Below are 15282 nucleotides of genomic sequence, written 5' to 3'. Positions count from 1 at the left end.
ATCTTCCAATGTCTGAATTGTTCTCTCACTTTGTCCATCAGTCTGAGGATGATAAGCAGTGCTCATGTCCAACTTAGTTCCAAGTGCCTTCTGAAGCGATTGCCAGAACCTTGAGGTGAACCTGCTATCTCGGTCAGAGATAATGGATACAGGTACCCCATGAAGGCGAACTATTTCTTGCATGTAGATCCGTGTAAGTCTCTTCATCTTGAAGTTTTCTTTGATTGGCAGGAAGTGGGCGGATTTAGTCAACCGATCGACAATCACCCAGATGGCGTCGTGCCCACTCGGGGATCTAGGTAACTTGGTGATAAAATCCATCACTATCATTTCCCACTTCCACTCAGGTATTTCTGGCTACTGAAGTAAACCCGAGGGCTTATGATATTCCACCTTCACCTTGGCACAAGTCAAGCACTTGCCCACAAAGGTTGCAATCTACGCTTTCATGTTTGGCCACCAATAGAGCTGTTTGAGATCCAGATACATCTTATCTGAACCGGGGTGAACGGAGTATTTCGTCTTGTGAGCCTCATTCATGACAACCTCTCTGTACCCACCGAACTTTGGGATCCAGATCTAGTTCATGAAATAGTACACTCCGTCTCCCTTAACCTCTAAATTCTTGTCTATTCCCCTCAATGCTTCATCTGTCACTTTTTATGGTTTCAAGGCTTCCTGTTGAGCCTCCCTGATTTGTGCGGATAGATGGGAATGAACGGTCATTGTCAATGCCTTCACCTTTCGCCCGGAGTATTCTTTTCAGCTGAGGGCATCTGCTACCACATTTGCCTTGCCGGGATGGTAGCGAATTTCGCACTCATAGTCACTGAGTAGCTCTACCCATCGTCGCTATCTCATGTTTAACTCTTTCTGATCAAGGATGTGTTGCAAGCTCTTATGGTCGGTGAAGATAGTGCACTTGGTTCCATAGAGATAGTGACTCCAGATTTTCAATGCAAAGACAACTGCTCCCAACTCTAGATCGTGAGTTGTGTAATTGACCTCGTGTGTCTTCAACTGCCTCTAGGCATAGGCGATGACCTTTCCTCGCTGCATGAGCACACAGCCTAGGCCCTGATTGGATGCATCGCAATAGACCACGAAGTCTTCCGTCCCTTTGGGCAGGAACAAGATAGGTGTGCTACACAGGGCCTGCTTCAATGTTTGAAATGCATTGTCTTGCCTGACTCCCCAACTAAAGGTTACACCTTTCTGTGTCAGGGTAGTTAAGGGCTTAGCGATTCTGGAGAAGTTCTGAATAAACCTGCGATAATAGCCCGCGAGGCCCAAGAGTTGCCGGATTTCTATGGGTGTTTTAGGTGCAGACCAATTCTCTATCGCTTTGATCTTGGAAGGGTCTACGTGAATACCTTCCTTGCTAACCACGTGCCCAAGGAAATTTACCTTCCTGATCCAAAACTTGCACTTCGAAAACTTCGCGTATAGCTTTTCTGCCCTTAATGTTTCCAACACCTGTCTCAAAGTGGTGTTTATGATCACTCTCACTCTGTGAATAGACAAGTATGTCATCGATGAACACAATCACGAACTTGTCTAGGAAAGGGCGGCACACTCGATTCATCAGGTCCATGAATACGGACGGTGCATTGGTCAGACCAAAGGCCATTGCTACAAATTTGTAGTGTCCATAGCGAGTTCGGAATGTTGTCTTAGGCACATCATTCTCGTGGACTCGCAAATGATGGTAACCTGATATTAGATCTATCTTTGAGAAATAACTGGCTCCCTGAAGTTGGTCAAAGAGATCGTCGATTCTGGGTAAGGGATATCGGTTCTTGATGGTCAGCTTATTCAGCTCTCGGTAGTCAATGCACATCCGAAAGGATCCATCTTTCTTTTTCACGAATAAGATTGGAGCTCCCCAGGGTGAGGAGCTCGGCCTTATGAATCCTTTGCTGATCAGCTCATTGAGCTGGCTGGATAATTCTTGCATCTCTACTGGCACTAAACGGTAGGGATACTTAGCTACAGGAGTAGCTCCGGGGATTAAGTCGATACAAAACTCGGCTTGACATTCGGGAGGAATTCCTAGGAGATCTTCAGGAAAAACATCAGGAAAGTTGCAAACTTCGGGGATGCTCTCGAGGTTTTTAACTTTGTGCGTCCCATCAACAACATGATCTAGAAACACATAGCATTCCTTCCGTAGGTACTTCTGAGCTTTGATGCACAAGATGATACGAAGGTTCGAACTAAGTTTGTCACCATAAATCATGAGGGCTTCGCCAGAGGGAAGGTTGAGGCGAATAGCTTTTTCGAAACAAAGGATATCAGCACGATTGGGGATTAACCAATCCATACCGATAATGACATCGAAACTCTTGATAGATACAGGCATAAGATCGATAGGGAAGGAATGATCGCCTAAGGTAAGAGTACATCCTAGGAATATGTCGTTCACGCTCTTTTTCTCTCTGTTAGCCATCTCGACGGTGAACGTTTCGGTTAAAGGTTGGGATTTACATTTGATTAGATGTTTGAATGCATGACTAACAAAACTCCTTTCCGCACTAGAATCGAAAAGAATGCATGCATGAGAGTTGTCAAGGAGGAACATACCCGTAACAACGGTAGGATCAGCGACCGCTTCATTCTGGCCCATTCCCAAAACTCTCCCTGTATTGCCACCAGTCGTTGCCTTGGGGCAATTTCTCCTGAAATGCCCAACCTCTCCACATCTATAACAAGCTTGACCAGCACCTGCTCCCGCAGTCTGGTTGGTGGGTTGGGCTGGCACCTTGCAGTATCGAGCTGTGTGACCCTTCTTCCCATAGCTGTTGCAGCTCAACTCATGGTAGGGTCCGTGATGATGGAAGTTGCACTTGTTGCACAAAGGTAATTTCCCAGCATAAACACCGGTAGGAGTTTGGGTGGTTGGAACAGTAGCTGGGGCAGCAGTAGGAGCAGTAACAACATGAATTGCCACTGTTTGTTGTTTCTTGGAGGGCCCCTACGAAGACTAACCCTTGCGTTTGTTCCATGATTTCTTCTTTTTCCCACCACTTCCCTTCTGTGGCTCAAAAACAGTTGCCACTTCGTCTATATCAATCCCATTATCGATCAGAATTTGTGTCAGATCCTTGGCGCTCTCAAATGTAGTCGAACTAGTAGCCAAGACATTTCCCTTGGTGGGTTGTGTCAGCCGCCAGATGTACCTCTCGATTTTCTTGCTTTCCGGGGTGACCATTCCCGGACAGAGAAGTGCCAGATCACATAATCTAGTAGTGTAAGCAGCAATGTTAGAATCCTTCATCTTCAAGTTCCAAAGTTCGTGCTCCAACTTTGCACCTCGCCCCTCGGGCAGTATTCAGTCAGCATGAGATCCTTCAGTCTTTCCCAACCCATGACATTAGCTACTGGCAGGGTTAGGGTTTTGACTTGACCATTCCACCAGGTCAAAGCTCTGTCAGTGAAGGTACAGGTGGCGAACTTCACCTTGTTGGCTTTGGAACAAGCGCAAATTTCGAAGATGGATTCGATCTTCTCGAACCATCGATTCAGAGTGATGACTCCTCCGTTTCCGTCGAAGGACTTGGGTTTCACGGTCATGAAGTCCTTGTAGGAACATTCCTTTTGTTGTCCCTGACTTTCGTCTTGTCTTTGTGGGTCGGTTCCACCTCTAGCCCCTCCAGAGTTCACTTGTGCCATTGCTGCCGTCACGGCGGCTGTAACTGTTGCCTGAAACATGACGGGGTCGAACTGAGGGGGTGGTGGTGGTGGCAGAGTGTTGTCGTTTCTTCTGATGGGTCTTGGTCGAGGAGGCATCTTTATATAGAAACAATCATGAAGAAGAGGATGGTAAGTCCTCAAGATATATCAAAATAATATATATCTCATCCTGATAATGATAGTGTTCTACCCTGCGATAAGCACAAAAAGTTTACAAATGTAACTAGGTTATCGCTACAAAATAGATAGGTAGTAACACTAAGAATGAATCTCCTCACTGAATTTGGCTCTTGCGAGATACTCCTATAGTATTTTCTAGTGAATGTTGTTGGTAAGTTTTAGGCCTATTGTTACACCACCGTCACTCCCAAGCACATGTTGGTCATGTTTTGACTGAATATAGTTGATCAGGCTATATTCACCCGATACCTGATTACATAATTGCCCAGGTTTGACCGTAGTGTCCCAACATCCAAATAATTTTTGTGTTGTTCCACTAATGACACGAATTTTGTTAGGTATGCATGCTCGTATACTTTTATAAAAATACTTATATTTTTGAAAGTATATTTTTAGTGTAGAGCACTTAGGCCCCTTTAGTGTTTCTAGTTGTATACCATGTAAGGTTCGGTATACTAGTTCGCTATAAACAAGGGCTTAGATACCAATCTGTCACACCCCAAAACCAGAATGGTGGAAACGTTCTGGGGTGGAGGACGTCATGTATAGCATCACAACCACTGTATAATAGCAATCATAGCAATGCAACCATTACATTGAATACTTAAATAAAAATGTTTACATCAATTTGGAAATTGTCTGAAACTTGTTTGGATTTCATCATACATAATACATATAGAATATAAACATTACACTCTTATTGCTCCAACTCCTCAAAAACCCAGCAGGTGCCTATTTACTGATATCCTGAGAATACAAGCAGTTTAAAATATCAGCAGAAAGTTGGTGACTTCATAAGCAGTAGTTTGTAATGAAACTTATTGATGAGATAGCAGAAATGTTTGTATAGTTTTAAGAAAATTCGATATTTTCTTTAATGAAAATGTAGTGTTATCAGTTCTACAGTAAACCATGAATATCTGTATGTTTCCACGAAAATCCGATATTTTCTTTAGTGAAAATGTAGTGTTATCAGTTCTGTAGTAAATCATGAATATCTGTATGTTTCCAAGAAAATCCGATATTTTCTTTAGTGAAAATGTAGCGTTATCGATTTCGTATAAAACCATGAATGTTCGTTACTGAAAAATGTAGTGATATGCGCAAATACTACCTCATATGACTAGCTAAAGCTAATCATGAAGTATAAGTATTTTGTATGTGAAGCCATTGCATAATTGGTTCTATTTGAAAACCCTGACATTGTCCAGTATACGTAGTGTGTTTTAGTTCTATTTAGTATAAATAAAATCGTTGAAGAGTGTCAGATTGTAAACTAAAGGTGATTTATACATAATGTGAGTCGTATAACCATACTTGATATGACTAGAGACTTTCCAACGTTCTTCAGGTGTCGAGTTAAATGACATTTGTCACCCTGGGCATGCCTGCCCAACTGTAGCAAGCAGTTCGGGAGTGGGATTGTCAGTCACGAATAGATCTATTCACAAATCTTATGCTCTCCCTCCAGGAGACTATGGTTATACTATGATAGGATTTATCCATGTACACCTAAGGGTACAGTAGTAAAGTAGCACCTCACAGTATCATACAATCTAGTTTACATGTAGTGTAGTAGCGTTTTACCGTAGTGAAAATCCGAATGTATATCGTTCGTAGAGATAATTATAGTTATGAAAAACGTGATAGAGTAGTGGTGCAAACTGTAAACTATTCATGTTCTTAGTGCATACGTTTAGTAGTGAAAGTTTTTTATGCTTGTTATGTTTAGAAAATCCCAAACTATACCGATTATAGTTTGCATGAGTAACGTAGTGAATAGCGAATCCGGAAAACTATGAAATTTTAGTGAAAAACGACCCTTATGCTCAACACAGTATAAAAGGGTTAAAGTATGAGAATTTCATGAGTTTTGAAAACATTTATGTTTAGCTTGTATCCCCCCCCCCCCTGAAAACATTAAAAATACGGAAAAATGTAGGGGTATGAACTCACCTCGGGTGATTTGAATGAAGGATCGATACGGAATGCGGGATGTTCAAGTGAGTCCTTGAACAAGATTTGATCGTTTTTGAAGCTTTGGAAGGTTTCAAAGTTGGAGAAACTTGAGAGGAAATGATGTTGTGTGCTGCCAAGGTGCTAAAATAATGAAAGGAATGGGGATACCCTTTATATAGGGGTAAAGGTGCTACCCAAAAGTGAGTGTGCTGCCAAGGGAGTGGGTGTGTGGCCGCACACTCGTCTATACGGCCGTACACTCCTCCAATAGGTGTGTATGGTGCAATTTTTCACTATTCAACACTCCGAATCATTCCTAAACTCAACCTTGGTTATATATACAAGCTTAGAACACTTAAATGACCCCTTGAATAGCACTAGAAATCGACGAAACAAGTTGAATATTGATTGATTTGATTAATTGTACAAGATTGAAATTCCAGGTTATCACATCATCCCCTCGTTAAAGGGAACTTCGTCCCGAAATTCCATGCGAGCTATTTATCAGTAGTTTGGTTACCAATGTTGAGCATCGATTTTGGAAACTCGAGTCATGAAGTTCAATTAAAATGTCTCGAGTGATTTGTCAGGTGGAGGTACACCTGAGCTGATAAGGGATTTGGATGCAATGTAAGAATTCTTGGATTGACCATCCTTATGCTCATGGGATAAATGGGTTTTGTTATGTGTAACATCCGGATTTCCAAGTATCATAATTCAAGTATTTCTTTTGAGTTAAGAAGAGGGACTCGACGAGTTGGCGCCTAAACTCGTCGAGTATGATCGCGACTGATGACTTGGATTAATGAATGGACTCGACAAGCCGGTGAGGCGACTCGATGAGTCCGCGTTGTTGGCAAAAACCCTAAATATTTGGGCCTGAGCCCTATTTGAAGGCATTTATGGCCTTCATTAGCGGCTACCTTCCTATAAGAGAGAACCCTAGCGAGCTTGAGTGTGTTGAGTGAGAGGAAGAGCGATCTTGAGCTTTTTGGTGTCATTTTGCAAGGAAGGAGGAGAGTTCCAGCAAGAGGGATCATGGAGGGTTGTTGTTCTGAGTCATTCAAGCAAGGAGCTTCATTCTGAGGTACAAATCGACCCCCTTTCCTTCCTTATTGTGTAGGGGGTTAGGGCTTGAATCACTTCCTCTTTGGGGTTTTGAATGCCTCAAACCCCTCTTGCTAGTTTGTGTTATAGATCTGGACCCTTCTAGGTCCAGAGAGCCGAGAATATGAAGCTTTAGTTGAGTAAACCTTTGAGTTTGAAGCTAAGAGGCATTTATGGGGTTTTTATGGTATATTATGCAAAATACACCATGCATGAATGCCAAGTTCAGACCTTTACGTGACTTTTGGGTGTTAGAAGGTCATATCTATAAGTTAGAGAAACAGACCTGACCTCAGAAGGTCATTTGAGAATTTCCATGGAGGAAACTCACCGAGTCCATAGAAGGACTCGACGAGTCGAATCGGGTTGCTCCATGTTTCGTGATCAGTGGTAACCTGTCGAGTGAAAGGCCAACTCGACGAGTCAAGTGAGGTCTTAGGAGGATTCAGAGGACACCGCATGGACTCGCCGAGTCACCCGAGTGCACTCAACGAGTCTGGTCAAAGTTGGGTCGTTGACTGGAGTTGACTTTCGTTGACTTTTAGGGTTTGGTCAACATTTGGACAGTTGGACCATTGGAGGGGTAAAATGGACTTTTTCCCTTCTGTGAGATTATAGTAAGGGTTTAGTCCAGCTTCTTGAGGGCTAATATTAATTAGGGATAATTATTATGTGATAGGCCGGAGCTAGACCCGGGAGTAGAGATCACGATCCCGATTTTGAGATTTTCATTCATTACCTTACGAGGTGAGTCTTCTCACTATACTTACCTTGTGTGGTAAACCTTATGTGTAACCAGAGGGTCTTATGTGATTGAGTGTAAGTATGCTCGAGCAAGTCTCTGATGATATTGTGTTGTGTTTCAGAGACATCATGGTGGGGACTCGCCACAACCATGGGAGGAGTGGGAGTAGCGATGAGGAGATACGAAGGATGAACCACGAGGAGGTGGCTGCAGCTATCCGACCAGAGATTCCGGAGATGTTTGGGTCTATCAAGACCACCTTGATTCAGACATTTGACGAGCGTTATGTCGCTATCACTGAGGCTGCTGCCGCCGCAGCCACTGCAGCCCTCGCCACTGCCAGACCACAGGGAGGTGACTTGTTGCTATTCCGAGAGTTCTGCAACACGAAGCCACCAAATTTTGATGGGACGCAAGATCTGATTGCGGCTATGAGGTGGATATCTGATATCGAGGGGTGTTTTTACACGTGCTCCTGTCCCGACCATTTGAGAGTTTTGTTTGCATTGACTCAGCTTCGCTTGGGAGCGAAGGACTGGTGGAAGTTCTCGACAGTTGGCTTTACCATTGCAGATCATGTCGTAGTGACATGGGAGAGATTTGTTCAGATGTTTCGAGACGAGTATGTTCCCCCGGTGGAGAGGGAACGTTTGGCGCAGGAGTTTGTCTCTCAGGCAGAAGACAGAGTCAGTCACTGAAATCTCGAGGATGTTCCATGAGAGGGCGATGTTTTGCCCTAAACATGTGTCCACTCAACAGGCACGTGTGAGCCGATATCTGAGCATACTGAGGAGGGATATACGAGAGTTCGTGGAAAACTCGTCATACCATACATTAGCCGAGCTTTAGGACAATTCCAGGAGGAGGGAGATCGAGCTTGAGTTACAGACCAGGGAGGATGAGGAGGAGTCCCGAGGGAGGGACCGGAGGCCAGTGCAGTCACAGCCGGCGATGAAGTGGGCTAAGCCTACTGATTCCAGAGTTGGGGGCCAGAAGGGTCGCACTTGTGGCAAGTGCGGAAAGAGTCACGAGGGTTCTTACCGAGTGGGGATCTGCTACAAATGCGGCAAGGAGGGGCACATGGCGAAGGATTGCCCCAAGGGATTTTCGGTTTGCTTTCATTGCAACCAGACCGGCCACCGGAAGGCTCAGTGCCCCCAGCTAGTGCAGGGACCAACGCAGGGATCTGCACCTACCTTTGCGCGTGCTTCTGATAGCCGGCCAGTGAAGGCCGAGACGCCGAGGGCTCGTAGGAGAGCCTTTCTGTTGACAGCGGAGGAGGTCCACGTAGCGCCCAATGTTGTGGCTGGTATGTATTCTTTTTTTTACGTATGCTGAGTTTTAAATTCTATGCTTATATTGTGACGTGTCTAGGTACTTTCCTTGTGAATTCTATACCTGCTTTGGTGTTATCTGACTCGGGTGCAAGTCGATCTTTCGTGTCATTAGCCTTTAGTCAGCACATCAGTATCCGACGAGAGGCGTTGAGTCGCCCTTTATGAGTTTCCATAGTTGACGAGCGAGTGGTTGATGCTACTGGTGTGATTCAAGGATGTGTACTCGAGATTTTCGGTGTTGAGTTCCTGGTAGATCTAGTACCGATTGCGATGGGGGATGTCTGTGTCATCATAGGCATGGACTGGTTTTGGGTGTTAGAAGGTCAGATCTACAAGTCAGCTCGGACCCTCTCCGATGTTGCCACTGGACCTGAACCAGGGGCACCTCTTTGTTCCTCAGAACCTTGATCTTATAATCCAAGATCGCGATCGGCTTTCCAATGTAATTCAGGCTCGCATCCACCAGAATATCCTCTAGTGGTACCACTGCCGTCTCATCGGCCACATACTTCCTCAACTGGGATACATGGAAGGTGTTTTGGATCTAACTCAACTCCTCAGGTAACTCCAAACGGGATGCTACCTTGCCCACTCTCGCGGTCACCCTGAATGGACCAATGTATCGAGGCCCCAGCTTTCCCCTCTTCTTGAATCGGATCACTCCTTTCCAAGGAGATACTTTTAGGAGCACAAAGTCTCCAAACTGGAACTCGAGCTCAGACTGTCGCCTATCCGCGTAACTCTTATGGCGGCTCTGGGCTGCCAGTAACCTCTGTCTGACCTGCTATATCTGCTTAGTTTTCTTCAGCACTATCTTCGTGCTTCCCTTCACTCGATGCCCTACCTCTCCCCAACAAATGGGGCTCCGACACCTCCTCCCATATAAAAGCTCAAAGGGAGGCATCCCAGTATTTGAATGGTGGCTGTTGTTCTACGAAAATTCAGCCAAAGGTAGGTATGTGTCCCAACTTCCACCGAAGTCCATAACACATGCTCGAAGCATGTCCTTAAGTGTCTGAATCGTCCGCTCACCCTGTCCGTCTGTCTGGGGGTGGTATGCGGTGTTGAAGGGCACTCTCGTACCCAACTCCTCATGGAACTTCTTCCAGAACCTGGAAGTGAAACGTACATCTCGGTCTAACACAATCGAGATCAGCATTCCATGTCGCAACACCACCTCTCTCACATATACCTCTGCCAGTCTCTCCGCAGAAGAACTCTCACTGATTGCAAGGAAGTGAGCGCTCTTCGTCAACCGATCCACAATCACCCAAATTGCATCGACACCCCTCACGGTCCTCGGCAATTTGGTGATGAAATCCATAGAAATATGTTCCCACTTCCACTGAGGAACCTCTAACGGCTTCAACTTGTCGTGCAGACGCTGGTGTTCGTCCTTGACCCGGCGGCAGGTCAAGCACCTTTCTACAACCCACGCAACATCCCTCTTCATACAGGGCCACCGATAATCTCTCTTCAGATCCAAATACATCTTAGTGGCTTCGGGATGGATCAAGAATCTCGACCTGTGCGCCTCCTCCATCAAAATGCTAAGTGCCCCGCCCATAATCGATACCTAAACCCGACCTTGAAAGGTCATAAGCCCTTGGCTATCAGTAACAAACTCGCTGCCCAATCACCCGCTCTCTCTTGCGGTTCTACAGCCTCACAGCCTCTGCCTGGGCCTCTCAGATGGTATCCAATATCGGAGTCATCACCGTCATCCTCATGCATATATCCCGAATCGGGGTACTCTCCGCCCTGCGGCTCAGAGCATCGGCTCCCACGTTAGCCTTGCCCGGGTGGTATAGGATCTCACAGTCATAGTCCTTTACCAGATCCAACCATCTCCTCTGGCGTATATTCAGGTTGGGTTGATCCATCAGATACTTCAAACTCTTGTGGTCTTATGTGCACGAAAGTACCCACTAATTTTAATATTTATAACCTAACAAACTTAAACTAACTATGCACTTATAGGCAGTGTACCTAGTTAGATTACAGTATAGCTTGGGTAAGTCGAGTGTCGATTACAGGGAACGGTGTTACTAATTAATCTACTTGCTATCATATTAACCTATTTATTAACAAGTTTAGGAAGGGTTTTATCTAATTTTACAAGATCAGACGAACTTAACTCAAATTCAATCAATAAATAAAAACACTCTTGTCTAGTTCGAATCCACTTCCTCCTTATGGCTAGCTAATGATTATGGATTATCAAGTTGGTTTTAATTGTATTAGTAATTTAAGTCTAACTTTACCGATAATTAACAAATTCATGTCAAACTATGTATGGTCACACACAATTAAACACAGAACCAATTATGAATATGAATATGCTATGTAAGATTTATTATGTAAACGCAATTATAGTCACAATCCACGTTCTCTGGCACAACTAAGTTTATTTACTCTAATTACTAACTAAGATTGGTCAATCCTAGCTCTAACAATTTAATGTTCACTAAATCATTAGGTAAACAAGTTCATGCAGTTAATGGTCACTAAGCTACACAGAACATGAAATTAAGCAACTAAAGAAACATACACAAGCATGCTAGGTAACTATAAATCAAACACAAGCAATTTACCAACTAAATAAATCCATAAAAATTAAGCTATTCATAAGTTGGAAGCTTCATCTAGCTAAACAAGAGTAGCTAAATTCAACTGCTCATAATAGCAACTAACACACTAACACAAATCAAAGTATAATGAAACATGTTCCTAAGTAATAAGTAAACTAAATTATGGACCTTCACTCTTTTGGTGTTGAAACCTCTTTCCAGGACTTTTCTTATGCTAACAATCGCCTTCCGGAGTCCCTTTTTCTAGCCAAAAGTCTCTCTAATTCGTAATGACCAAGAGTGCTTAAATATCCTTAAAAATCCCACGCCACGTCGTGATCCTCAAGTTATCCGTATCGGGCAAGGACTCTTTCTTTACGCGATCTTTATCTTCTAGAATACTCATGCCACGTCGTGGGTATCCATGCCACGTCGTGGTTTTAGTAATTTCCATGGATTTCTTCATCTCTTGTGTTTCAAGTCTCCCATGTTCTATAAATTGTCGCTTTTGGTCCCTTTCTTCGAAAATACTTCTAATTGACTGAAAATAACAATTTAAAGTCATAAGTATCATTATTCTAAACATATTATCAACTTATTAATAAAAATGTACTTAAATATTGCCAAAAAATAGGTATAAATATGGCAATATCAAAATACCCCACACTTAGGCTTTGCTTGCCGTCAATCAAATGTAAACTTAACCCTTTATTACTAACATCACATAGAACAATCCAATTCCAACTCAGCCATTATGCCAAGACCTCAACGCATGCATTTGTGTCTAAATTTTGCCTAAAGTACCCCCATACTTTAAATACTCACAATCTTCATAAACACTCGCCCACTTCTTTCGAACAATGCTCATTTTATGCAACCCTCCGAATCCATCCGCAGAAATCTCACTTAACCTCAAAGTATTTTTGGTTGAGCAACCCAAGAATACATAATCTAGAATTACAATTTATGATACCACTATGGAGCTCTTTTGAATTTTTCACTTCTCGATAATTTAATCTTTGATTTCTTTGAATTCACCACCTTGTTTGATTTGATTTCTGGTATCTTCAACTTTTTGAATTTCTTCGGAATTTTGATCTTTTGATCTTCACTTTAGTTGCTCCAAAATTCTTCAAACTTTTCTTGCAATTCTTTCTCTCTTTTTTTTACATGTACCTCTCTTTTTTCACTCAAAACCTACATGCTTAAGCAGGGGCGCTCAACTTCAACCTTTATTGGTTAAGACATAGCTTTCCTAGATATATTTCAGGTTTAGGCTGCTAAACATATTGTATCTCTCAAACCAAGCGGGGTTATGTTTTTGTTCCATGATTTCACTAAAATAAGGGAGGCCATAAATGCACTATAACGTGTATTGGCTCAACTAAACATTTGAACTTTTATCAGATCATCCCATACTAGCAACTACAGTTCAAATTATTATTACCAGATTTAATTATTAAAGATTTCAATTTTCAAATTTTCTAATAATTTACTTTTTCTACCCCTACCCCACACTTATTTCATACAATGCCCTCATTGTATGCATAGAATAAATCAAAATTAAGAAAAAGGGAGAAAAAAGAACAAACTCCCCTGGGATAGTGGTGTGAACATCTCCAAAAGTGTGGAAAACGTGCATCTTGAATATGGACTCTGAGAAATAGAAACTTGGATCCTGAACTCGCGAGATAAGGAGTGTACCGGAAAAACATGAAATCGAGCCTTCAATCGTCTAAAAATGTGGTGGAAATCTTCAAAATAGAACGAACAATGTGGGAAAGCATACGCCACATTGTATAGTAGTGAAAATGAGCCAAAATAATCTCCAGAATAATGACAAGAAGAATGGTATCAACCCATGGAATAATAATATGTCAAGGGCCTTGATCTTGTGAAGAACGCCAATTCACGACGTGAGATAAGAAAAGTCACGACGTGAAGTCGCAATCACGCGTGTTTTGGGAACCCCTGAGAACTGACTCACGACGTGAGTAACAAGAGTTCACGTCGTGAAAACTGGGTAGACAGACAAACATTTAGCCAAATCTTCTTTTAATGTGCACAATTCAACCCAATGTCTTAATGTATTAAGACTCTTCTACATTCACCAGTTTTTGACTCTTTCACTGACTATCCACTCTCTTGACTCACCCCACACTTATTTTAAAATATGGGTCTCGACTCTCGACTTTAAACACTCCCGGCTAAAGACGTACGCACTTATATCTCGATATCCTTTCTAGGCGCTCTTAGCAATTTCTGAGAAATAACAACCAAAGAAGAATAAAAGTAACATAATATCTTAAAAGTTCTTACAATCCCAACAAAATAAAATAAAACACAATAAAAACAAACCAAAACAAACCAAACAAAATAAAAATAAACAAACAATCAATCATCCTCCTCCTCATCATTCGCTCCGCTCGTGCCCGCTCCGTCACCTCCACGTCCGCCATACTCCGTCCATCTCGGGCAAATTGGGTAATGATACCCCAAATGAGGTGGCTGATCCACTCCAAGGTGTCGGACAACATTCTCCATAGTACCTTCGATCCAATTGACACTCAAAGATAACTGGTCAAAATAACCAGCCATGTTACTCCCAAAAGGTGCTCCTACCATAGATGCGGGTGGATGTATTGGCTGCCCGCGTTCTCCCCGTCCTCTCACGTTCCTACGCCTCGGCCGTGGTTGTGGTTCAGGTTGGTTGGCCGGCTCCTCAACATCATCATCATCATCTCGAACAATTCCCCAATGTGTCCCATAGTTTTTGACCACCCTCATTGTTTCCAGATACCTCATAGTAAACTCATTCGCTTCAATACATGTTAGAGAACGAATGATGTCAGGAACAAGGAGGCCATAAGATCGGGCAATCGTGTAACAAAATTCCCTCCACAAATGGGGCTTCTAGGACGATCACTTGTCGCATAATCCGCCAAATACCGGGCCAAGAAATATGGAATATTGCAGCAAACACCCGGTTGTAAGATGCACCACAAAAAGAACAATTTACTTTTAGTAACTTTATCACCGTGACGTTTGTGATGGATGGAGAAAGTGATTAAGCGATGGATGAGGCGGTGTATCGGGCTTTTGATGCTACTCTCGAAGATACACCGAAATTAAACACTCCAACGGCAATGTTGCTCCAAAACTCCGGCCCCGAGACCCCATCCGCATACACCTGCGTGGCGTCCCTCAAAATAAAATAAAATCATGAGTGATGGTCTCATGAGCTTCATACAGCCCCATACGGCGAGAAAACTCCACTAAACTGCACTCCCGATACTCCCCGCCTAAACGAAAGACCAAAGCTCGGGGAAAAGTGGGATCTCTGACATTGTCATGGAATGTCACCGTGGAAAAAAACTCCACGCAAAGCTCCTTATAAACACGCTCCTGGATGTTAAACAAGTTAAACCACCCCTTGCATGTAAATTGAAATCCGTCCCCCAAAAAGATTTTTGTTAGGTATTGGGACATCCTATCAACCAAGCCAACCTCCCTCAACCTTGCCCACTGAAGAGTGGGAGCAACAGCAAACTCCCAGTTGTAAAGCCATCCCAACCGAGTATTCCATCTTGTGTAAACATCCCGGCGTGTAGTGGTTGGAAATTCGTAAAATGGGTGTAAACTCGCAATCCCAAGAGGTAAGTCTCTTCTAGGTGCCATTTCTGCAAAAACA

Source organism: Lactuca serriola, chromosome 9 (genome assembly GCF_051521515.1).
Source record: "Lactuca serriola cultivar US96UC23 chromosome 9, Lser_US96UC23_V15, whole genome shotgun sequence".
NCBI classification, from domain to species: domain Eukaryota; kingdom Viridiplantae; phylum Streptophyta; class Magnoliopsida; order Asterales; family Asteraceae; genus Lactuca; species Lactuca serriola.
This window is presented reverse-complemented; position numbering follows the sequence as displayed.